This window comes from Ranitomeya variabilis, chromosome 1 (genome assembly GCF_051348905.1).
Source record: "Ranitomeya variabilis isolate aRanVar5 chromosome 1, aRanVar5.hap1, whole genome shotgun sequence".
In the NCBI taxonomy this organism is placed as follows: Eukaryota; Metazoa; Chordata; class Amphibia; order Anura; family Dendrobatidae; genus Ranitomeya; species Ranitomeya variabilis.
The window spans coordinates 229,485,536-229,511,393 of NC_135232.1; the positions used below are offsets into that span (position 1 = coordinate 229,485,536).

Below are 25,858 nucleotides of genomic sequence, written 5' to 3' on the forward strand. Positions count from 1 at the left end.
TCAAAGTTTTGTTTTCACACCATAATTATGGCATAGAAAGCTTTGAAAAATCAAAGTCTTTTGTGTAATTTTTAAGCAATTTTTGTCCAGCTTGGACAAAATGGATGAAGGTGGGGTAGAAAGGGGTGTGGCAGGGTATGACGAACCTTTGGGTATGATGGACCTTTCTTGTCAAATCCATGATGACGGCAGTAAGATATGTGGCTAGGCGCACATGCAGACACATGCCGCTTTACGTCTTGCCTGACTGCCATGCACCTCCTAATTAATCATGGGCCTCACACCTCACCCTACCTGTTATGATCTGGTGACCTTGGAGCCGCATGAAACTTTCTCTGGAGTCGGTGGAACCTGTACTGACCTCAAATCCTGAACTAACACCGCAACTAGAAGTAGCCGTGGGGTGTGCCTAACATACCCTAGACACCTCGACACAGCCGGAGGACTAAATACCCCTATAGATGGAAATAGGAATGCTACCTTGCCTCAGAGCAGACCCCCAAAGGATAGGCAGCCCCCCACAAATAATGACTGTGAGTAGGAGAAGAATAGACACACGCAGGTAGGAAACAGGATTTAGCAAAAGAGGCCACTCTAGCTAAATAGGAAAGGATAGGACAGATTACTAGGCGGTCAGTATTAAAACCCTTCCAAAAATATCCACAGCAGATAATACAAAAAGTTCCACAATCTAACTAAAGACATGGAATATATATCTGCCACTCCAGAGAATCCAACAAGACTGAGAAAATACTGACACAATCGAAGCTGGACAAGAAAACACAAAGAATAGCACTGCATTGTGAAGCACATAGCATGTGTGCCACAGGAAAAAAAAACAGACACTTATCTTTGCTGATTTGGCAGAAAGGCAGGAGGAACCAAGCAGAGGTCCAACACCTCCCAACAACAATTGACAACTGGCAAGGACTAATGAATCCTGCACACCTAAATACCCCAGTCAGAACTGCAATCAGCAGATACACCTGACCAGGACTGCAACTCAGGGGCAACTGCATTACCACCTACAACCACCGGAGGGAACCCAAAAGCAGAATTCACAAAACCTACCCCCTCATCAAAACTGGCTTCAAACACTCTGGTTTAGTCTTGGGGAATCAGGGCTATGGTGTTTTTAGGTAAGTGCCAATGTGGCAAATTTGCTGCAGGAATTTGTTTAAGGCTATGGTCACTTGAGCGTAATAAAAATCTGTCTAGTTTTCAGCCAGAAAAGTGTTGTGATTTTTTTCTCACATGTCAGCCGTATGCAGTCCATCTGCAAACTGTTTTTTTACTCAGCAGCTATTAATCATTTACAGGACCATTTACAGTTTCCTATGCTATAGGATGCTTAATCCTATAGCATAATAAGTGGATGCCATACTGTGACTCCGTATAGCATCCAATTTCTTTCTCGCACTATACCAATTTCAGAGTGAAATCGCAGCATGCAGCGATTTTTTTCACAGACTGATTCTGTCAGTGAAAACATTGGTCATTAGCACTGCCCTATGGAATAACATTGTCCGAGTACAATCCGATGAAAAATCGGAAAGTATTTGTTCAATTTATATTGTGCTGTGAGTGAGCCCTTAAGGGAATGGGTCATCAGAAAAGTATTTTAAATCAGTTTTATATTATTATTTTTTTCATTTTATTTGTTTTATATTATTATCTGAATTGTTTCTTCGGTACGGAAAATAACTATTAATAATAGAACTAATCATGTTACAGACAAGCCAAAAGGCTTTTTATGCCCCATGAAAGGACTCCCTGGCATGAACCACCTTGTGAGTTAACCTGGAGGTGCAATTATTAAAGTGAATCATGCAGTGTCTTTGTTTCTCTAAGGTTTTGTGTCTAGCACATAGGGCTCAAATTAAGTAGATAATGATTTAATTGTACATGAGATTTTCCTATAGTTGTGAAGTATGTAAGAGTAGGACAAATTGAACTCATTACAGTGAAGGTATTTGAAAATACGTGTTGATAACAATATTTCTTCCCAGAAATGCGTGTCAAAACATGAACTGTCTGAGCTGGTAGAATTTGGAGAACTTACACTCCAAAACTCTATTTTTCTGATTGTATCTCTGAGAACTGTCACGACAATATCTGCCTCTGTAACAAGAGCTATTAAGATCTCAATGCCCAGGATTTCTGGAAGGGTAGGAGCACCGAATAGCTGTCTGCAAGATGGCTGACTGATAATATCTTTCTTAAAATAATAACTTTTCATGTTATTCACAGATCCAGCCATAAAAGCTTTAGTTATTCCACCATTTGAAGAATCAGAAATAACAGGGAATAAAGTTATATTTTTTTCGCAAAAAGACTTAGAAGACTTGAATGTGTCAGTAAGCTATTTTTATGGACTAAGAACACAATAGCACAGTAAATATTCTGCTTACTGAACAAAGTTCTGAGTTTGCCTGTGCTCTGATGCTTCAGCAGTATGAGAAATGGTGTTGGGAAGATTTTTTTTTTTGTGAACCATGAAGCAAATCTCAAAATATTCAAATATTCAAATTTTCGTGAAATTGCCAATTTCAGAAAATTTGACTCATACTTGACCCTTCACAAATCATCTGATCATCTCTAGTGAAACTTCTTGTGTCTCTTATTTTTTTGTGTGGTGACTAGGGATGAGTGGACCAGTGGAAGTTCGGGTTTGAGTACCCGGACTTAAACCCGAATATCTCTCTCCTCTATGAACTGTAAAATGAACTTCCAGGAGAGGTCCTTGGTCAGAGTTCACCACCAGACACTAAGTGCCTAGTACAAACCCAGAACTTTACAGTTTGGGTTCACTCATCTCTAATTGAGACCAAGGTTCCCACCTGGTGGGAAGAGTTAATTTCAAATTTGTTGTTTTTGTGTTTTTTCAGTCTCATTGTATGTATCACTTTCTGTAAACTTGATAAAGAGGCTGAAGTTTCTCAAAACGTGTTGTTTTTTATGGAAGTTATTCCTAGATTATACCTTTTCGTTGGCAGTAGAGATGAGCGAGTATACTCGTTGCTCGGGTTTTCACGAGCACGCTCGGGTAATCTCCGAGTATTTGTTAGTGCTTGGATATTTAGTTTTAGTCACCTCAGCTGCATGATTTATGGCTGCTAGCCAGCCTGAGTACATGTGGGAATTCCCTAACAAACAGGCATTCCTCACATGTATTAAGCCTACATAGCAGCCATAAATCATGCAGCTACAGCAACGAAAACTAAATCTCTGAGCACTAACAAATACTCGGAGACCACCCGAGCAACGAGTATACTCGCTCATCACTAGTTGGCAGGTGAGTATGGTACTCAAATTTTGGGGGTAACCAAGCCAGCTACCATATTATCCACATTCAAAACTACAACTCATTCTGCAGAAAACTAAAGTGTCACACAACTATTTCGTATGAAAAATAAAAAAAAGTTCTGGCTTTTGAAAGAAAGGGAGGAGAAAACAAAAACACAAACTGAAAATTGGCTGCAGCCGGAAGGGTTTAAACCTGCAGATTATTCAAGTGTGCGGCAGCAGATACTGTAAATATCAGAGACAAAGAAGTTCCTGTTACTCGTGTTTAGAGATTAATTATATTGGCCAGAACTTTTATATAGTTGGCAAGAAACAGGGCTGGCGTCAGCACCCGACGCACCCAGGCAAGTGCTGGGGCCGTGGACAAAGGGGGGACTCACTTTCCATCAGGGCCTAGGCCGCTCCCCCAGCAGCTGTGCTTTGCAGGGTTGCCGGTGCTGTTTGAGCCATCACTTCAACAGATATGGCCGCATGCAGTGCACTGTGCAGCTGTGTCTGCTAGTAATGACGTGGCCAGGGCGACGCACAAGCAAACTTAAAGGCGCAGTGCCAGCTCAGCCACATTATTACTAGCAGACACAGCTGCACAATGCACTGCGTGCAGCCATGTCTGTTTAAGTAACAGCAATCACGCAGTGTCGGCGGCCCTGCACAGGCACATGCCAGAGGAGCTGGACTGGAGACAAGCTGGGAGTAAATGAGCGAGGCTTGTTTCCTGCTTCCCCATATTAAACTAATATTTTAAATTTATGCATGTCAATGTGTATGACTGTACATATTTATGTCTGTGTATATGTGTTTTTGTGAATTTGTTTTCAAATATGTATGTGTACGTATCTGTGTATGTTTGTTTAGGTGCGTGTCTGCATATTGTATGTGTGTATATCTGTGTACCATGTGTATATGTGTATGTCTGCGTGTGTGTGCATATCTGCACACCGCGTATACATGTCTGCATACTGTATGTGTATGTCTGCATATTGTGTGTGCATGTCTGCATACTATATGTGTGTGCATGTCTGCGTATTGTATGTGCGTGTCTGCGTACTATATGTGTGTGCATGTCTGCATATTGTATGTGTGTGCATGCATGTCTGCCTACTGTATGTGCGTGCTTATCTGCATATTGTGCGTGCATATCTGCATACTGTATGTGTATGTCTGCATATTGGGTGTGCATGTCTGCGTACTGTATGTGTGTGCATTTCTGCGTATTGCATGTGTGTGCATATATGTGTATTGTGTGTGTGTGCGCATGTCTGCGCACTGTGTGTGCATGCATGTCTGCCTACTATATGTGCGTGTCTGCATATATGAAAGATGAGGGGGCAGGTTGGGCCCTGTGTTTACACCTATATTTCTCTGCCGTATCTGTGCATCATTAATCATGGTATGTAATAAAGGGGCCCACTGAGACTCTTTCACTCAGGGCTCACGAAAACCTGGAGCCGGTCATGGCAAGAAATCTCATCATTGTGCAGCGACCAAATTGTTGTCAGAGACTGTTGTTTATTTCCTGACCTACTTTTCACACTCTGTGTACTGTATGTATATCTGCCAATAAGATGCCAATTGTCATGGACTATGTTTCCTAAATTCACCTTCCATGTTTAAACCATTTATTGTAAAGATCAGGAAAATAGTAGTGATTCTCATTCCGCTACTTAGATATGACTCTTCTCTGTATTACCTATTAAAAGGGCTACGAAGATGGGAGGGAGGATCTGAGTACAGACAGACCTTGTTTGTAGTCTGCAATTATGTGTATCAAAGTAGAGAAAACTACTGTGTTTTACAGAGATCCTTCACTTTTTATTTTAGAAGTTTTACTGCAATACGAAATTTTGGCAAAAGTGAAGATATCCTTTAAGTACTAAACTGTCATTTTATAGCATCATGAAATAGTTGTTGACTTTCAGATGGGGGAATTTTGCTCAATATTTGTATGCCAAAACCTGGTGTGGAACATAAACAGAGAAAAAGTATAATGGAAAGATTTACACCTCTTCTCTGTTTTGGATGCTCTCCTGGGTTTCAGCTAAAAATACTGATGCTAAATATTGACCAAAATACTGCCATGTGAAGCTGTCAAAATTAGAGAAAACTTTAGAATTTCTCAGTGAATTTGTTCTATTGTCCTCTAACATTTATGCTACAAGACAGAATATTTAAAAATATTTCATAGCGGTATTTATTTCAAACAGGGTCGGCACTAAGCTGTTCACAGAGAAATTATGGAAAACTCTTGGCATTTTGGGATCAGGTAAAGAAAGACACATTAAGATGGACGAGATTTTACAAGGTCATATATATTTTATGATCAGAAATATTGGAGCCTCATAATTGCTGAATTCAACCCCACTGCCACAGATGTATGAAATCCAGCCCCGCTGCCATGCAGTTAACCTTTACTAACATTTGTGTAAAAATGGGTCATTCTAAAGAGCTCACTGAATTCTCATCTGGTCCTGTAATAGGTCCTGGTCCTCCGCTGCCTTGGAGTAACCCTTAACTCTGCCCTGTCCTTCAAATCGCACATCCAAGCTCTTTCCACCTCCTGTTGCCTCCAGCTCAAAAATATCTCCATAATCCGTCCTTTCCTCAACAGTCAATCTCCTAAAATGCTTGCGCATGTCCTCATCATCTCCCGCCTTGACTACTGCAACATCCTTTTCTGTGGCCTCCCTGCTAACACCCTTGCACTAGTCCATCCTTAACTCTGCTGCCCGACTAATTCATCCCTCTCCTCGATACTCCTACACTTCCCCCCTCTGCAAATTTCTTCACTGGCTCTCTTTACTTCAGCGTATCCAGTTCATATTACTAATTCTGACCTACAAAGCCATCCATAACCTGTCTCCTCCATATATCTCTGAACTAATCTCCTGATATCTTCCCTCACGCAATCTTCGGTCCTCCCAAGACCTCCTTCTCTCCACACTTATTCGCTCCTCACCCAACCGCCTCCAAGACTTCTCCCGAATATCCCCCATCCTCTGGAATTCTTTGCCCCAACATGTCCAATTGTCAACCACATTGGGATCCTTCAGACGGAACCAGAAAACCCACCTCTTCAGGAAAGCTTACAGCCTGAACTGACCCCACTGCCTCCTCACCACTACCAAAGGTACCGCCTCACCAACATCGGAGCTCCTGCAACCCTCAACATATTGTCTCCTTCCCCACCATTCTGTAGAATGTAAGCCCACAAGGGCAGGGTCCTCGGCCCTCTGTATCAGTCTGTAATTGTTAGTTTGTTTACTGTAAGTGATATCTGTAATTTGTATGTAACCCCTTCTCATGTACAGCACCATGGGATCAATGGTGCTATATAAATAAATAATAATAATAACCTCTTTCTGACATTAGACGTACTATCCCGTCGAGGTGGGGTGGGCCCGTATGACCAACGATGGGATAGTATGTCATATGCGATCGGCAGCGCTCACGGGGGGAGCGCGGCAGATCGCGGCCGGGTGTCAGCTGACTTTCACAGCTGACATCCGGCACTATGTGCCAGGAGCGGTCACTGACCGCTCCTGGCACATTAACCCCCGGAACACTGCGATCAAACATGATTGCAGCGTTCCGGCGGCATAGGGAAGCATTGCGCAGGGAGGGGGCTCCCTGCGTGCTTTCCTGAGACCCTCGGAGCAACACGATGTGATTGCGTTGCTCCAATGGTCTCCTACCTCCTTCTCCCTGCAGGCCCTGGATCTAAAATGGCCATGGGGCTCCTTCCGGGTCCTGCAGGGAGGTGGCTTACCAGCGCCTGCTCAGAGCAGGCGCTGGTAAGCCAGGAGCACTGCCTGTCAGATCACTGATCTGACACAGTGCTGTGCAGTGTCAGATCAGCGATCTGACACTATAGTGTGATGTACCCCCCTGGAGCAATGTAAAAAAGTAAAAAATATTTACATGTGTAAAAAAAAAATAAAATAAAAATTCCTAAATAAAGAAAAAATATACCGTATTTTCTGGCGTATAAGATGACTTTTTAACCCCTAAAAATTGTCCCAAAAGTCAGGGGTCGTCTTATACGCCGGGTACGGCGTGTGTTGTGGATTCTGTTTTTGGGCTCCCTCTGGTGGTTACGGCTGGTACTGGGTGACTTTGGTGGGTTGCGGTCTCTGGTTTCCACCTGTCCATCAGAGGCTGGGTGTTTCCTATTTAACCTGGCTTTCCTGTCATTCCCTTGCCGGCAATCAATGTATTCAGATGTGCTCAGTTTGGTTCCTGACAACCTGCTCCCAGATCTCTCAGGATAAGCTAAGTTTTGTTTTTCAGTTGTTTGGTTTTTTGTCCAGCTTGCTAATTATGACTCTATGCTAGCTGGTAGCTCTAGTGGGCTGAGGTTCTCCCCATGTGCCATGAGTTGGCACATGGGTTCTTGTAGTCTCAGGATGGTTTTTGATTAGGGTTTTTTGCTGACCGCTCAGACCCCTTTTGTATCATTCTGCTTTCTAGTTATAGCGGGCCTCATTTTGCTAAATCTATTTTCATCTCTATGTGCGTGCCTTCCTCTCATTTCACCGTCAATACATGTGGGGGGCAACTATACCTTTTGGGGTTCATTCCTCTGGAGGCAAGCTAGGTCTTTATTTCCTCTGCAGTGCTAGTTAGCTCTTAGGCTGGCGCGTGGCGTCTAGAATCAACATAGGCACGCTCCCTGGCTATTTCTAGTTGTGTTTGTCAGGAGTAGGGCAGCGGTCAGCCCAGGTTCCATCACCCTAGAGCTCGTCCGTTATTTATGTTATTTTGCTTGTCCAGTGCGATCCCCAGCCATTGGGATCCATGACAGTATAGCCGGCCCACAAAGTGTTAATTGTTTGGGCTGAAGCAGGAGAAAAAGAAGTGTTTAAGGGATATTTTTTTTTTTTTTTTTTCCCCTCAGAGTTTTGCTGCCTAGCCCTTAATTGCTGTCTAGCTGCTTCTTACCTCCTCTTAACCCTTGAATGGCTCTGACCTTAGCTGTTTAACATGGATGTCCAGAGTTTGGCTTCCAGCCTGAGTAATCTTGCTGCAAAAGTTCAAAACATACAGGATTTTGTTGTTCACACTCCCATGTCTGAACCTAGAATTCCTATTCCAGAGTTTTTTTCTGGAGATAGATCTACCTTCCTGAATTTCAGGAACAATTGTAAATTGTTTCTTTCTTTGAAATCTCGCTCCTCTGGAGACCCTGCTCAGCAGGTTAAGATTGTAATATCTTTCCTGCGGGGCGACCCTCAGAATTGGGCATTTGCATTGGCACCAGGGGATCCTGCATTGCTCAGTGTGGATGCGTTTTTTCTGGCAGTGGGATTGCTCTATGAGGAACCTAACCTGGAGATTCAGGCTGAAAAGGCTTTATTAGCCCTCTCTCAGGGGCATGATGAAGCGGAAGTATATTGTCAAAAATTTCGGAAATGGTCGGTGCTTACTCAGTGGAATGAGTGCGCCCTGGCTGCAAACTTCAGAGATGGTCTTTCTGAGGCCATTAAGGATATTATGGTGGGGTTCCCTGCGCCTACAGGTCTGAATGAGTCTATGGCTATGGCCATTCAGATTGATCGGCGTTTACGGGAGCGCAAACCTGTGCACCAGTTGGCGGTGTCTTCTGAACAGGCACCTGAGACTATGCAATGTGATAGAATTCAGTCCAGAAGTGAACGGCAAAATTATAGGCGGAAAAATGGATTGTGTTTTTATTGTGGTGATTCAGCTCATGTTATATCAGCATGCTCTAAACGCACAAAAAAGGTTGATAAATCTTTTGCCATTAGTACTCTGCAGTCTAAGTTCATTTTGTCTGTAACTCTGATTTGTTCACTGTCTTCCATTTCCGTCGATGCCTATGTGGATTCGGGCGCTGCCCTGAGTCTTATGGATTGGTCATTTGCCAAACGCTGAGGTTTTAGTCTGGAGCCTTTAGAAGTTCCTATTCCTTTGAAGGGAATTGACTCTACACCATTGGCTATGAATAAACCGCAGTACTGGACACAAGTGACCATGCGCATGACTCCCGTTCATCAGGAGGTGATTCGCTTCCTTGTACTGTATAATTTACATGATGTACTAATGCTTGGTCTGCCATGGTTACAAACTCATAATCCTGTCCTGGATTGGAAAACAATGTCTGTGTTAAGCTGGGGATGTCAGGGGGTTCATGATTATGCACCTCTGATTTCAATAGCTTCATCTACTCCTTCTGAGGTCCCTGCGTTTTTGTCTGACTATCGGGATGTTTTTGAGGAGCCTAAGCTCAATTCGCTCCCTCCTCATAGGGATTGTGACTGTGCTATAGAATTAATTCCTGGCAGTAAGTTCCCTAAGGGTCGTTTATTTAATCTGTCAGTGCCAGAGCATACTGCTATGCGGAATTATATTAAGGAGTCCTTGGAAAAGGGACATATTCGTCCATCTTCGTCCCCTCTGGGAGCAGGTTTTTTTTTCGTGGCAAAAAAAGATGGTTCCCTGAGGCCTTGTATAGATTATCGCCTTCTGAATAAGATTACAGTCAAATATCAGTATCCATTGCCATTATTGACTGATTTGTTTGCTCGCATTAAGGGGGCTAGGTGGTCTTGACTGATCACAAAAATCTGATTTACCTTGAGTCTGCCAGGCGTCTGAATCCTAGACAGGCTCGTTGGTCGTTGTTTTTTTCTCGTTTCAATTTTGTGGTTTCATACCTGCCAGGTTCAAAGAATGTGAAGGCAGATGCTCTTTCCAGGAGTTTTGTGCCTGACTCTCCTGGAGACTCTGGGCCTACTGGTATCCTTAGGGATGGGGTAATATTGTCCGCCGTCTCCCCAGACTTGCGACGTGCATTGCAGGAGTTTCAGGCGGATAAACCTGATCGTTGTCCACCAGAAAGACTGTTTGTTCCGGATGATTGGACCAGTAGAGTCATCTCCGAGGTCCATTCTTCTGTGTTGGCTGGTCATCCTGGAATATTTGGTACTAGAGACTTGGTGGCCAGGTCTTTTTGGTGGCCTTCCTTGTCAAGGGATGTGCGCACCTTTGTGCAGTCTTGTGAAGTGTGTGCTCGGGCTAAGCCTTGCTGTTCTCGGGCCAGTGGGTTGTTGTTATCCTTGCCTATCCCGAAGAGGCCTTGGACGCACATTTCCATGGATTTTATTTCAGATCTCCCTGTCTCACAGAAAATGTCCGTTATCTGGGTTGTGTGTGACCGCTTTTCTAAGATGGTTCATTTGGTACCCTTGCCTAAGTTGCCTTCCTCCTCTGAGTTGGTCCCTTTATTTTTTCAGAACGTGGTTCGTTTGCATGGGATTCCGGAGAATATCGTTTCTGACAGGGGATCCCAGTTTGTGTCTAGATTTTGGCGGACGTTTTGTGCTAAGATGGGCATTGATTTGTCTTTCTCGTCTGCATTCCATCCTCAGACGAATGGCCAGACGGAGCGAACTAATTAGACCTTGGAAACTTATTTAAGGTGTTTTGTTTCTGCTGATCAAGATGACTGGGTTGCCTTTTTGCCACTGGCCGAATTTGCCCTTAATAATCGGGCTAGTTCTGCTACTTTGGTCTCTCCTTTCTTTTGTAATTCGGGGTTTCATCCTCGTTTTTCCTCTGGTCAGGTGGAGCCTTCGGATTGTCCTGGAGTGGACGTGGTGGTGGACAGGCTACATCAGATTTGGAATCAGGTGGTGGACAATTTGAAGTTGTCTCAGGAGAAGACTCAGCAGTTTGCTAATCGCCGTCGCCGCGTGGGTCCCCGACTTCTTGTTGGGGACTTGGTGTGGTTGTCTTCTCGTTTTGTCCCTGTGAAGGTCTCTTCTCCTAAGTTCAAGCCTCGGTTCATCGGTCCTTATAAGATCTTGGAGATTCTTAACCCCGTGTCTTTTCGTTTGGATCTCCCAGCATCGTTTGCTATTCATAATGTGTTCCATCGGTCGTTATTGCGGAGGTATGAGGTGCCCGTTGTTCCTTCGGTTGAGCCTCCTGCTCCGGTGCTGGTGGAGGGAGAATTGGAGTATGTTGTTGAGAAGATCTTGGATTCTCGTGTTTCCAGACGTAAACTCCAGTATTTGGTTAAGTGGAAGGGTTATGGTCAGGAGGATAATTCCTGGGTGGTCGCCTCTGATGTTCATGCGACTGATTTGGTCCGCGCCTTCCATAGAGCTCATCCTGATCGCCCTGGGGGTTCTCGTGAGGGTTCGGTGACCCCTCCTCAAGGGGGGGGTACTGTTGTGGATTCTGTTTTTGGGCTCCCTCTGGTGGTTACGGCTGGTACTGGGTGACTTTGGTGGGTTGCGGTCTCTGGTTTCCACCTGTCCATCAGAGGCTGGGTGTTTCCTATTTAACCTGGCTTTCCTGTCATTCCCTTGCCGGCAATCAATGTACTCAGATGTGCTCAGTTTGGTTCCTGACTACCTGCTCCCAGATCTCTCAGGATAAGCTAAGTTTTGTTTTTCAGTTGTTTGGTTTTTTGTCCAGCTTGCTAATTATGACTCTATGCTAGCTGGTAGCTCTAGTGGGCTGAGGTTCTCCCCATGTGCCATGAGTTGGCACATGGGTTCTTGTAATCTCAGGATGGTTTTTGATTAGGGTTTTTTGCTGACCGCTCAGACCCCTTTTGTATCATTCTGCTTTCTAGTTATAGCGGGCCTCATTTTGCTAAATCTATTTTCATCTCTATGTGCGTGCCTTCCTCTCATTTCACCGTCAATACATGTGGGGGGCAACTATACCTTTTGGGGTTCATTCCTCTGGAGGCAAGCTAGGTCTTTATTTCCTCTGCAGTGCTAGTTAGCTCTTAGGCTGGCGCGTGGCGTCTAGAATCAACGTAGGCACGCTCCCTGGCTATTTCTAGTTGTGTTTGTCAGGAGTAGGGCAGCGGTCAGCCCAGGTTCCATCACCCTAGAGCTCGTCCGTTATTTATGTTATTTTGCTTGTCCAGTGCGATCCCCAGCCATTGGGATCCATGACAGGCGTGTGCAGGGAGCGATCCTGGATGTTCCCAGGGTCTGAAGAAGAGGAAACTCTCCAAAAGGCCCTGGGATCCATATTCATGTAAAAAATAAAGAATAAAAATAAAAAATATGGATATACTCACCCCTCCGAGAAGCCTGGCTGTCACCGCTGCAAGCGTCTGCCTCCTTTCCTAAGAATTGCAGAGCGTGAAAGACCTTCGATGACGTCACGGTCAGGTGACCGGTCACATGAGCGGTCACGGACCAATCACAAGACCGTGACGTCATCGAAGGTCCTTCACGCTCTGCAATTCTTAGGAACGGAGGCAGACGCTTGCAGCGGTGACAGCCAGGCTTCTCGGAGGGGTGAGTATATCCATATTTTTTATTTTTATTCTTTATTTTTTACATGAATATGGATCCCAGGGCCTGAAGGAGAGTCTCCTCTCCTTCAGACCCTAGGAACCACACGCCGTATAAGATGACTGGGCGTATAAGATGACCCCTGTCTTATACAGCAGGCATATCCAAAATTCCATATTTTATATGGAAAAGTTGGGGGTCGTCTTATATGCCTAGTCGTCTTATACACCAGAAAATACGGTATATACTGTATATTGTTCCAATAAATACATTTCTTTATCTAAATAAAAAAACAAACAATAAAAGTACACATATTTAGTATCGCCAGGTCCGTAACGACCCAACCTATAAAACTGTCCCACTAGTTAACCCCTTCAGTGAACACGTCACACAAAAAAAAAACGAGGCAAAAAACAACGCTTTTTTATCATACCGCCGAACAAAAAGTGGAATAACACTCGATAAAAAAAAGGATATAAATATCCATGGTACCGCTGAAAACGTCATCTTCTCCTGCAAAAACGAGCCACCATACAGCATCATCAGCGAAAAAATAAAAAAAGTTATAGTCCTCAAAATAAAGCAATACAAAAATAAATATTTTTTATTTAAAATAGTTTTTATCGTATGAAAGTGCCAAATCATTAAAAAAATGATATAAACAAGGTATCGCTGTAATCGTACTGACCCGAAGAATAAAACTGCTTTATCAATTTTACCAAATGCGGAACGGTATAAACGCCACCCCCAAAAGAAATTCATGAATAGCTGGTTTTTGGTCATTCTGCCTCACAAAAATCGGAATAAAAAGCGATCAAAAAATGTCATGTGCCAGAAAATGTTTCCAATAAAAACGCCAACTCGTCCCACAAAAAACAAGACCTCACATGACTCTGTGGACCAAAATATGGAAAAATTATAGCTCTCAAAATGTGGGGACTCAAAAACTATTTTTTGCAATAAAAAGCATCCTTTAGTGTGTGACAGCTGCCAATCATAAAAATCAGCTAAAAAACCCGCTATAAAAGTAAATCAAACCCCCCTTCATCATCCCCTTAGTTAGGGAAAAATAATAAAATTAAAAAAATGTATTTATTTCCATTTTCCCATTAGGGTTAGGGTTAGGGCTAGGGTTAGGGTTGGGGCTAAAGTTAGGGTTGGGGCTAGGGTTAGGGTTAGGGTTGGGGCTAGAGTTAGGGTTGGGGCTAGGGTTAGGGCTAAAGTTAGGGTTAAGGTTGGGCCTAACGTTAGGGTTAGGGTTGGGGCTAAAGTTAGGGTTAGGGTTGGGGCTAAAGTTAGGGTTAGGATTTGGATTACATTTACGGTTAGGTTTAGGGTACTGTCACACAGTGGCACTTTGATCGCTACGACGGTACGATCCGTGACGTTCCAGCGATATCCATACGATATCGCAGTGTCTGACATGCTACTGCGATCAGGGACCCTGCTGAGAATCGTACGTCGTAGCAGATCGTTTGGAACTTTTTCGTCGCTGGATCTCCCGCTGTCATCGCTGGATCGTTGTGTGTGACAGCGATCCAGCGATGCGTTCGCTTGTAACCAGGGTAAACATCGGGTTACTAAGCGCAGGGCCGCGCTTAGTAACCCGATGTTTACCGTGGTTACCAGCGTAAAAGTAAAAAAAAAAAAACCGTACATACTCACATTCCGGTGTCCTTCAGGTCCCTTGCCGTCTGCTTCCCGCTCTGACTGCCGGCCGGAAAGTAAGAGCAGAGCGTCACCGCTGTGATCTGCTTTCACTTTACGGCGGCACTCAGTCAGAGCGGGAAGCAGATGGCAAGGGACCTGAAGGACACCGGAATGTGAGTATGTACGTTTTTTTTTTTTTACTTTTACGCTGGTAACCAGGGTAAACATCGGGTTACTAAGCGTGGCCCTGCGCTTAGTAACCCGATGTTTACCCTGGTTACCCGGGACCTCGGCATCGTTGGTCGCTGGAGAGCTGTCTGTGTGACAGCTCTCCAGCGACCACACAACGACTTTCCAACGATCACGGCCAGGTCGTATCGTTTGTCGTGATCGTTGGAAAGTTGCAGAGTGTGATAGTACCCTTAGGGTTGGGATTAGGGTTAGGGGTGTGTCAGGGTTAGGGGTGTGGTTAGGGTTACCGTTGGGATTAGGGTTAGGGGTGTGTTTGGATTAGGGTTTCAGTTAGAATTGGGGGGTTTCCACTGTTTAGGCACATCAGGGGCTCTCCAAACGCGACATGGCGTCCGATCTCAATTCCAGCCAATTCTGCATTGAAAAAGTAAAACAGTGCTCCTTCCCTTCCGAGCTCTCCCGTGAGCCCAAACAGGGGTTTACCCCAACATATGGGGTATCAGAGTACTCAGGACAAATTGGACAACAACTTTTGGGGTCCAATTTCTCCTGTTACCCTTGGGAAAATACAAAACTGGGGGCTGAAATACAATTTTTGCAGAAAAAAAAGGATTTTTTATTTTCATGGCTCTGCGTTATTAACTGTAGTGAAATATTTGGGGGTTCAAAGTTCTCACAACACATATAGATAAGTTCCTTGGGGGGGTCTAGTTTCCAATATGGGGTCACGTGGGGGGGTTTCTACTGTTTAGGTACATCAGGGGCTCTGCAAATGCAACGTGATGCCTGCAGACCAATCCATCTAAGTCTGCATTCCAAACGGCGCTCCTTCCCTTCCGAGCTCTGCCTTGCACCCAAACGGTGGTCCCCCACATATGGGGTATCGGCGTACTCAGGACAAATTGGACAAAAAACTTTTGGGGTCCAATTTCTCCTGTTACCCTTGAGAAAATACAAATCTGGGGGCTAAAAAATAACTTTTGTGGAAAAAAACAAGAATTTTTATTTTCACGGCTCTGCGTTATGAACTTCTGTGAAGCACTTGGTGGGTCAAAGTGCTTACCACACATCTAGATAAGTTCCTTAGGGGGTCTACTTTCCAAAATGGTGTCAATTGTGGGGGGGTAAAATGTTTAGGCACATCAGGGGCTCTCCAAACGCGACATGGCGTCCTATCTCAATTCCAGTCAATTTTGCATTGAAAAGTCAAATGGCGCTCCTTCCCTTCCGAGCTCTGCTGTTCACCCAAACAGTGGTTTACCCCCACATATGGGGTATCAGAGTACTCAGGGCAAATTGTACAACAACTTTTGGGGTCCAATTTCTCCTGTTACCCTTGATAAAATAAAACAAATTCAGTTAGGGACAGGACTCCTTGCTTTTGCCTTGCTGTTCACAGCTGTCTGCAAGGTCTCTGTGTGTGTGAGTGCAGCTCACTCTGTAGTCTGTGCGCAGCCACAGCCGGTTATAGTCAGCTCAGAGTGCGTCACTGCCTCATACCGTTCAATCCATTGTCCTTTTTTGCAATTAGTGCAGCCTGCTGCACATTTTTTCAAATATTTCCTATTAGTGGCTTTCCATCCGTATCCAGCTAAATTGTGGAAAAACACTACATAGGATTACATAGAGCAGCTTTTTTTGGCCTTGCAGCGCCGTTTATGGCTGTCTGCATGGTCTCTGTGTGAGTGCACATCGCTCTGTAGTCTGTCCGCAGCCACAGCCAGTTGTAGTCAGCTCAGGGTGCGTCACTGCCTCATACCGTTCAATCCATTGTCCTTCTTTGCAATTAGTGCAGCCTGCTGCACATTTTTTCAAATATTTCCTATTAGTGGCTTTCCATCCGTATCCAGCTAAATTGTGGAAAAACACTACATAGGATTACATAGAGCAGCTTTTTTTGGCCTTGCAGCGCCGTTTACGGCTGTCTGCATGGTCTCTCTGTGAGTGCACATCGCTCTGTAGTCTGTCCGCAGCCACAGCCGGTTGTAGTCAGCTCAGGGTGCGTCAGAGCCTCATACCGTTCCATTGCCTGTTTCTCAATTAGTGCAGCCTGCTGCACATTTTTTCAAATGTATTCTATTAGTGGCTTTCCCTCCGTATCCTGCTAGATTTTGGAAAAACACTATATAGGATTACATAGAGGAGCTTGTTTTGGCCTTGCAGCGCTGTTCACGGCTGTCTGCACGGTCTGTGTGTGAGTGCAGCTCACTCTGTAGTCAGTTCTGCAAAAAAAAAAAATTAATAAAGTTCACCAAACACACCACTTTACAGTTGTGTAGGCCACATTAGCTCATATTAAAGTCTAGTCCACACTTTAGAAAATTAGTGTTTCTTATACCTGTTAGGAGCTGTTCAGGAATAAGCACACTAAGCTGTTATGATCCTAGTGGCTGAGGATCACAAAACGGACTAGCTAAGTTTATGAACATAGACACGAGCTCTAGGGAGGTGGTAACTGGACTGACCGCAAAACCTGATCCTAACCAAACACACTAAAGGCAGCCGGTGAACGTGCCTAAATTACTGGACGTCTCGACGCAGCCTGAGAAACTATCTACTCCTGGAGGGAAAGTAAGACCTCACTTGCCTCAAGAGAAATCACCCCAAAGATATAGGAAGCCCCCAACAAATAATAACGGTGAGGTAAGGGGAAAACACAAACGTAGAAATGAAAACAGATTAAGCAAATGAGGCCCGCTAATACTAGATAGCAGAAGACAGATAGGGAACTGTGCGGTCAGTAAAAAACCCTATGCAAAATATCCACGCTGAGAATACAAGAACCCACACACCAACTAACGGTGTGAGGGGAGAAACTCAGCCCCCTAGAGCTACCAGCAAGCAAGGAAATCACATATTAGCAAGCTGGACAAAAATAAACCAAGAAACATGTGACCACTGATGGTCAAAAAATGAACCAAGCAAAACTTAGCTTCTCTTGAAGAGACTGATAACGAAGGACTGCAGGAGAGCTCCAAAATAGTACTGAAGACATTGACAGCAGGCAACAACTGAGAGTCCAGGTGAACTAAATAGGAAACCAGCTAAGAGATAACGAGACAGCTGATCCTGCCTCAGACCTGCAGAATGACACAAAGAACCACCAGAGGGAGCCCAAAAACAGAGTTCACAACAGTACCCCCCCCTTGAGGAGGGGTCACCGAACCCTCATCAAAACCCCCAGGGCGATCAGGATGAGCCACATGGAAGGCATGAACCAAATCGGCTGCATGAACATCAGAGGCGACAACCCAGGAATTATCCTCCTGACCATAGCCCTTCCACTTAACCAAATACTGAAGCCTCCATCTAGAAATACGAGAATCCAAGATCTTCTCCACCACATACTCCAATTCGCCCTCAACCAGCACCTGAGCAGGGGGTTCAACAGAAGGAACCACAGGCACCACATACCTCCGCAACGAAGACCTATGGAACACGTTATGAATGGCAAACGACGCTGGGAGGTCCAAACGAAATGACACCGGGTTAAGGATTTCCAAAATCTTATAAGGACCGATGAAGCGAGGCTTGAATTTAGGAGAGGAAACCTTCATAGGAACATACCGAGAAGACAGCCATACCAAATCCCCAACAAGAAGTCGGGGACCCACACCGCGACGGCGGTTGGCAAAGCGCTGAGCCTTCTCCTGTGACAACTTCAAATTGTCCACCACATGGTTCCAAATCTGCTGCAACCTATCCACCACAGAATCCACCCCAGGACAGTCAGAAGGCTCAACCTGACCCGAGGAAAAACGAGGATGAAAACCAGAATTGCAGAAAAAAGGTGAAACCAAAGTAGCAGAACTAGCCCGATTATTAAGGGCAAACTCGGCCAATGGCAAAAAAGTCACCCAATCATCCTGATCAGCAGAAACAAAACATCTTAAATAAGTTTCCAAGGTCTGATTAGTTCGCTCGGTTTGACCATTCGTCTGAGGATGGAAGGCCGACGAAAAAGACAAATCAATGCCCATCTTAGCACAAAAGATCCGCCAAAATCTGGACACAAACTGGGATCCTCTGTCAGACACAATATTCTCAGGGATGCCGTGCAAGCGAACCACATTCTGAAAAAATAGAGGAACCAAATCGAAGGAGGAAGGCAACTTAGGCAAGGGCACCAAATGGACCATTTTGGAAAAACGATCACACACCACCCAGATGACAGACATTCTCTGAGAGACTGGAAGATCCGAAATAAAATCCATGGAAATGTGCGTCCAAGGCCTCTTCGGGACAGGCAAAGGCAAAAGCAAACCGCTGGCACGAGAACAGCAAGGCTTAGCCCGAGCACAAATCCCACAGGACTGCACAAAGGAACACACATCCCGCAACAAGGAAGGCCACCAGAAGGACCTAGCCACCAAATCTCTGGTACCAAAAATCCCAGGATGTCCTGCCAACACCGAAGAATGAACCTCGGAAATAACTCTGCTGGTCCATCTATCTGGGACAAACAGTCTCTCTGGTGGGCAACGGTCCGGTCTATCCGCCTGAAATTTCTGCAGCACTCGTCGCAAATCTGGGGAAATGGCAGACAAAATCACTCCCTCTCTGAGGATACCAGCCGGCTCTGAAACTCCCGGAGAGTCAGGCACAAAACTCCTAGAAAGAGCATCAGCCTTCACGTTCTTCGAACCAGGCAGGTACGAGACCACGAAAACGGGAGAAAAACAACGACCAACGAGCCTGTCTAGGATTCAGCCGCTTGGCAGACTCGAGATAAATCAGATTTTTGTGATCAGTTAAGACCACTACACGATGCTTAGCTCCCTCAAGCCAATGTCGCCACTCCTCAAATGCCCACTTCATAGCCAACAAATCCCGATTACCAACATCATAATTTCGCTCGGCAGGCGAAAACTTTCTTGAAAAGAAAGCACAAGGCTTCATCACAGAGCAATCAGAGCTTCTCTGCGACAAAACAGCCCCTGCTCCAATCTCAGAAGCATCAACCTCGACCTTAAAAGGAAGAGAGACATCAGGCTGACATAAAACTGGAGCCGAAGAAAACCGGTGCTTCAGCTCCCGAAAGGCTTCCTGTCATGATCTCTGCAGGCAGAGATCATAGCAAGCCTATAGAGGGACAAGCTCTCGGAAGATGGAACTATACTGACCATGAACTAAGCCTGCCGCGCAACTAGAAATAGCCAGGTAGCATTTCCTATTTATAGCTAGATGCCCAGCTCTGGCCTAAGACCTAAATAGCTAGCAGAGGGAAATATAAGACCTGGCTCACCTCTAGAGAAATATTCCAAAGAAGACAGTAGCCCCCCACATATAATGACGGTGAGTTCAGATGAAACAACAAACGCAGCAGGAAAATAGTCTTAGCAAATTTGAGGTCCGCTTACTAGATAGCAGAAGACAGATAGTATACTTTCATGGTCAGCAGAAAAATACTAACAAAACACCATCCAGAGATTACCTTAAACTCTGGCATTAACTCATAACGCCAGAGTAGCAATCCCTGATCGACGAGAGCTTTCCAGACACAGTAACAAAACTTCAGCTGCGAACTGGAACAAATAGGCAAAACAAAACATGGACAAAAGTCCAACTTATCAGTAGTTGTCTAGAAGCAGGAACAAGCACTGAGAGGCATCAGATAACATTGTTGACCGGCAAGAAACCACCAGAGAAATGAGCTTAAATAGCGACACCCACTACTGATGGAATCAGGTGAAACAGGAAAGAGGATGACAAGTCCAATTCCACAAGCGGCCACCGGGGGAGCCCAGAATCCAAATTCACAACAGTACCCCCCCCTCAAGGAGGGGGCACCGAACCCTCACCAGATCCACCAGGGCGACCAGGATGAGCCCTATGGAAGGCACGAACAAGATCAGAAGCATGAACATCAGATGCATTGACCCAAGAATTATCCTCCTGGCCGTAACCCTTCCAGTTGACCAGATACTGGAGTTTCCGTCTGGAAACACGAGAGTCCAAAATTTTCTCCACAACGTACTCCAACTCACCCTCAACCAACACCGGAGCAGGAGGCTCAAGAGAAGGTACAACAGGTACCTCATACCTGCGCAATAACGACCGATGAAAAACGTTATGAATGGAAAAGGACGCAGGGAGGTCCAAACGGAAAGAAACAGGATTAAGAATCTCCAATATTCTATAAGGGCCGATGAACCGAGGTTTAAACTTAGGAGAAGAGACCCTCATAGGGACAAAACGAGAAGACAACCACACTAAATCTCCAACACAAAGCCGAGAACCAACACGACGATGACGGTTGGCAAAACGCTGAGTCTTCTCCTGTGACAACTTCAAATTGTCCATAACCTGCCCCCAGATGTGATGCAATCTCTCCACCACCGCATCCACTCCAGGACAATCCGAGGATTCCACCTGACCGGAGGAAAATCGAGGGTGAAACCCCGAATTACAGAAAAACGGGGACACCAAGGTGGAAGAACTGGCCCGATTATTGAGGGCGAACTCTGCCAATGGCAAAAAAGCAACCCAATCATCCTGGTCAGCAGAGACAAAACACCTCAGATATGTCTCAAGGGTCTGATTAGTCCGCTCGGTCTGGCCATTAGTCTGAGGGTGAAAAGCAGATGAAAAAGACAAATCTATGCCCATCCTAGCACAGAATGCCCGCCAAAATCTAGACACAAATTGGGTACCTCTGTCAGAAACAATATTCTCAGGAATACCGTGCAATCGGACAACATTCTGAAAAAACAGAGGAACCAACTCAGAAGAAGAAGGCAACTTGGGCAGAGGAACCAAATGGACCATTTTAGAGAAACGGTCACAGACCACCCAGATGACAGACATCTTCTGGGAAACAGGCAGATCTGAAATAAAATCCATCGAGATGTGTGTCCAAGGCCTCTTAGGAATAGGCAAGGGCAACAGCAGTCCGCTAGCCCGAGAACTACAAGACTTGGCCCGAGCACAAACGTCACATGACTGCACAAAGACTCGCACATCTCGTGACAGAGAAGGCCACCAGAAGGATCTTGCCACCAAATCCCTGGTACCAAAAATTCCGGGATGACCTGCCAATGCAGAAGAATGTACCTCAGAGATGACTCTGCTGGTCCAATCATCCGGAACAAACAGTCTATCAGGCGGACAACGATCCGGTCTATCCGCCTGAAACTCTTGCAAGGACCGCCGCAGATCAGGAGAAACGGCCGACAAAATTACTCCCTCCCTAAGGATACCTGTGGGTTCAGAATTACCAGGAGAGTCCGGGTCAAAACTCCTAGAAAGGGCATCTGCCTTAACATTCTTAGAACCCGGTAGGTATGACACCACAAAATTAAAGCGAGAAAAAAATAAAGACCAGCGCGCCTGTCTAGGATTCAGGCGTCTGGCAGTCTCAAGATAAATCAAATTTTTGTGGTCAGTCAATACCACCACCTGATGCCTAGCCCCCTCGAGCCAATGGCGCCACTCCTCAAACGCCCACTTCATGGCCAAAAGCTCCCGATTCCCAACATCATAATTCCGCTCTGCGGGCGAAAATTTGCGAGAAAAGAAGGCACAAGGCCTAATGACGGAGCAGTCGGAACCTTTCTGCGACAACACTGCCCCAGCTCCGATCTCCGAAGCGTCAACCTCAACCTGAAAAGGCAGATTCACATCAGGCTGACGCAACACAGGGGCAGAGGCAAAACGGCGCTTAAGCTCCTGAAAGGCCTCTACAGCATGAGGGGACCAATTAGCAACATCAGCGCCTTGTCTGGTCAAATCAGTCAGTGGTTTAACGACATCCGAAAAACCAGCAATAAATCGGCGGTAAAAGTTGGCAAAGCCCAAAAATCTCTGAAGACCCTTAAGAGAGGAGGGCTGAGTCCAGTCACAAATAGCTTGCACCTTGACGGGATCCATCTCAATGGAAGAGGGAGAAAAAATATACCCCAAAAAGGAAATTTTCTGGACCCCAAAAACGCACTTAGACCCCTTCACACATAAAGAATTAGACCGCAGAACCTGAAAAACTCTCCTGACCTGCTGGACATGAGAGTCCCAGTCATCAGAAAAAATCAGAATATCATCCAGATATATTATCATAAATTTATCCAGAAAATCGCGGAAAATATCATGCATAAAAGACTGGAAAACTGAAGGGGCATTAGAAAGACCAAAAGGCATGACCAAATACTCAAAGTGGCCCTCGGGCGTATTAAATGCGGTCTTCCACTCATCCCCCTGCCTGATCCGCACCAAATTATACGCCCCACGAAGATCAATTTTAGAGAACCACTTAGCACCCTCTATACGAGCAAACAAATCAGTAAGCAATGGCAATGGGTATTGATACTTAACAGTGATCTTATTCAGAAGCCGATAATCAATACATGGTCTCAAAGAGCCGTCTTTTTTTGAGACAAAGAAAAACCCAGCTCCCAAGGGAGAAGAAGATGGACGAATATGTCCCTTTTCCAAAGACTCCTTTATATATTCCCGCATAGCAGCATGTTCCGGCACAGACAAATTAAACAAACGACCCTTTGGATATTTACAACCCGGTATCAAATCTATGGCACAATCGCACTCACGGTGCGGAGGTAACGACCCAAGCTTGGGTTCGTCAAAGACGTCTTGATAATCAGAGAGGAACTCAGGGACTTCAGAGGGAATGGACGACGAAATAGAAACCAAAGGTACGTCCCCATGAATACCCTTACATCCCCAGCTCAACACAGACATAGCTCTCCAGTCCAAGACTGGGTTGTGAGACTGCAACCATGGCAATCCCAGTACCAAATCGTCATGTAAATTATACAGCACCAGGAAACGAATAATCTCCTGGTGATCCGGATTGATACGCATGGTTACTTGTGTCCAGTATTGTGGTTTATTATTAGCCAATGGGGTGGAGTCAATCCCCTTCAGAGGAATAAGAGTCTCCAAAGGCTCTAAATCAAAACCACAACGATTGGCAAAGGACCAATCCATAAGACTCAGAGCGGCGCCAGAGTCAATATAGGCGTCCGTGGCAATGGATGACAAAGAGCAAATCAGGGTTACAGACAAAATAAACTTAGACTGAATGGTGCCAATGGAAACAGACTTATCAAGCTTCTTTGTACGCCTAGAGCATGCCGATATAACATGAGTAGAATCCCCACAATAGAAACACAATCCATTCTTCCGTCTAAAATTCTGTCGCTCACTCCTGGACAGAATTCTATCACACTGCATACTTTCTGGCGTCTTTTCCATAGACACCGCCAGATGGTGCATCGGTTTGCGCTCCCGCAGACGCCTATCAATCTGAATAGCCATTGTCATGGACTCATTCAGACCTGCAGGCAAAGGGAACCCCACCATAACATCCTTAACGGCATCAGAGAGACCTTCTCTGAAAGTTGCCGCCAAGGCGCACTCATTCCACTGAGTAAGCACAGACCATTTACGGAATTTTTGGCAGAAAACTTCAGCTTCGTCTTGCCCCTGAGATAGTGCCATCAAAGTTTTTTCTGCCTGAAGTTCCAAATGAGGTTCCTCATAAAGCAAGCCCAAGGCCAGAAAAAACGCATCCACATCGCGTAACGCAGGATCCCCTGCTGGCAATGAGAAGGCCCAATCTTGAGGGTCACCCCTGAGCAAGGAAATCACAATCCTAACCTGCTGAGCAGGGTCTCCAGCTGAACGAGACTTCAGGGACAAATAAAGCTTACAATTATTTCGGAAATTCTGGAAGCTAGCTCTATTCCCTGTGAAGAACTCCGGCAAAGGAATTCTCGGCTCAGATACCGGAGCATGTACTACAAAATCTTGTAAATTTTGTACTTTCGTGATGAGATTATTCAAACCCGCAGTTACACTCTGGAGATCCATTATTGTCAGGTGCACACAGAGCATACAGAGATTAGGAGGAGAGAGAGAAAAAAGACTGCAGCAAGGCAGACTGGAGGAAAAAAAAAAAAAAAAAAAAATTCCAGCAGACTTCTTATAACTCTCCTTTCTCAACCTGGGTCTTTAACACTTTAGTGGGCCGGTCAAACTGTCATGATCTCTGCAGGCAGAGATCATAGCAAGCCTATAGAGGGACAAGCTCTCGGAAGATGGAACTATACTGACCATGAACTAAGCCTGCCGCGCAACTAGAAATAGCCAGGTAGCATTTCCTATTTATAGCTAGATGCCCAGCTCTGGCCTAAGACCTAAATAGCTAGCAGAGGGAAATATAAGACCTGGCTCACCTCTAGAGAAATATTCCAAAGAAGACAGTAGCCCCCCACATATAATGACGGTGAGTTCAGATGAAACAACAAACGCAGCAGGAAAATAGTCTTAGCAAATTTGAGGTCCGCTTACTAGATAGCAGAAGACAGATAGTATACTTTCATGGTCAGCAGAAAAATACTAACAAAACACCATCCAGAGATTACCTTAAACTCTGGCATTAACTCATAACGCCAGAGTAGCAATCCCTGATCGACGAGAGCTTTCCAGACACAGTAACAAAACTTCAGCTGCGAACTGGAACAAATAGGCAAAACAAAACATGGACAAAAGTCCAACTTATCAGTAGTTGTCTAGAAGCAGGAACAAGCACTGAGAGGCATCAGATAACATTGTTGACCGGCAAGAAACCACCAGAGAAATGAGCTTAAATAGCGACACCCACTACTGATGGAATCAGGTGAAACAGGAAAGAGGATGACAAGTCCAATTCCACAAGCGGCCACCGGGGGAGCCCAGAATCCAAATTCACAACAGCTTCCACGGCCGCAGGAGACCAATTAGTCACATCAGAACCCTTCGTGGTCAAATCCGTCAAGGGTTTAACCACGCCAGAAAAGTTAGCAATGAAGCGACGGTAAAAATTAGCAAAACCCAAGAACTTCTGAAGACTCTTAACAGATGTAGGCTGAGTCCAGTCATGAATAGCCTGGACCTTGACTGGGTCCATCTCAATAGTAGAAGGAGAAAAAATAAAACCCAAAAAGGAAACCTTCTGTACTCCGAAGAGACATTTAGAGCCCTTCACAAATAAGGCATTAGCACGCAGGACCTGAAATACCATCCACACCTGCTTCACATGGGACTCCCAGTCCTCAGAAAAGACCAAAATGTCATCCAGATACACAATCATAAATTTATCCAGATATTCTCGGAAGATGTCATGCATGAAGGACTGGAACACAGAAGGAGCATTAGAGAGTCCAAAAGGCATCACCAAGTACTCAAAATGGCCTTCGGGCGTATTAAATGCTGTTTTCCATTCATCCCCCTGCTTAATGCGCACAAGGTTATGCGCACCACGAAGATCTATCTTGGTGAACCAACTGGACCCCTTAATCCGAGCAAACAGATCAGACAACAATGGCAAAGGATACTGAAATTTGACCGTGATTTTATTTAGAAGACGATAATCTATACAAGGTCTCAGAGAACCATCCTTCTTGGCCACAAAAAAGAATCCTGCATCAAGAGGG

General features: G+C 45.1%; 1 long non-coding RNA gene across 1 annotated transcript in view; it reads right to left on the bottom strand.

Moving 5' to 3' along the window:
- LOC143793883 (uncharacterized) overlaps window positions 1-25,858 on the bottom strand; it is a 287,791-nt gene that overhangs the window by 211,555 nt on the left and 50,378 nt on the right. The gene's annotated exons all lie outside the window — the stretch shown is intronic.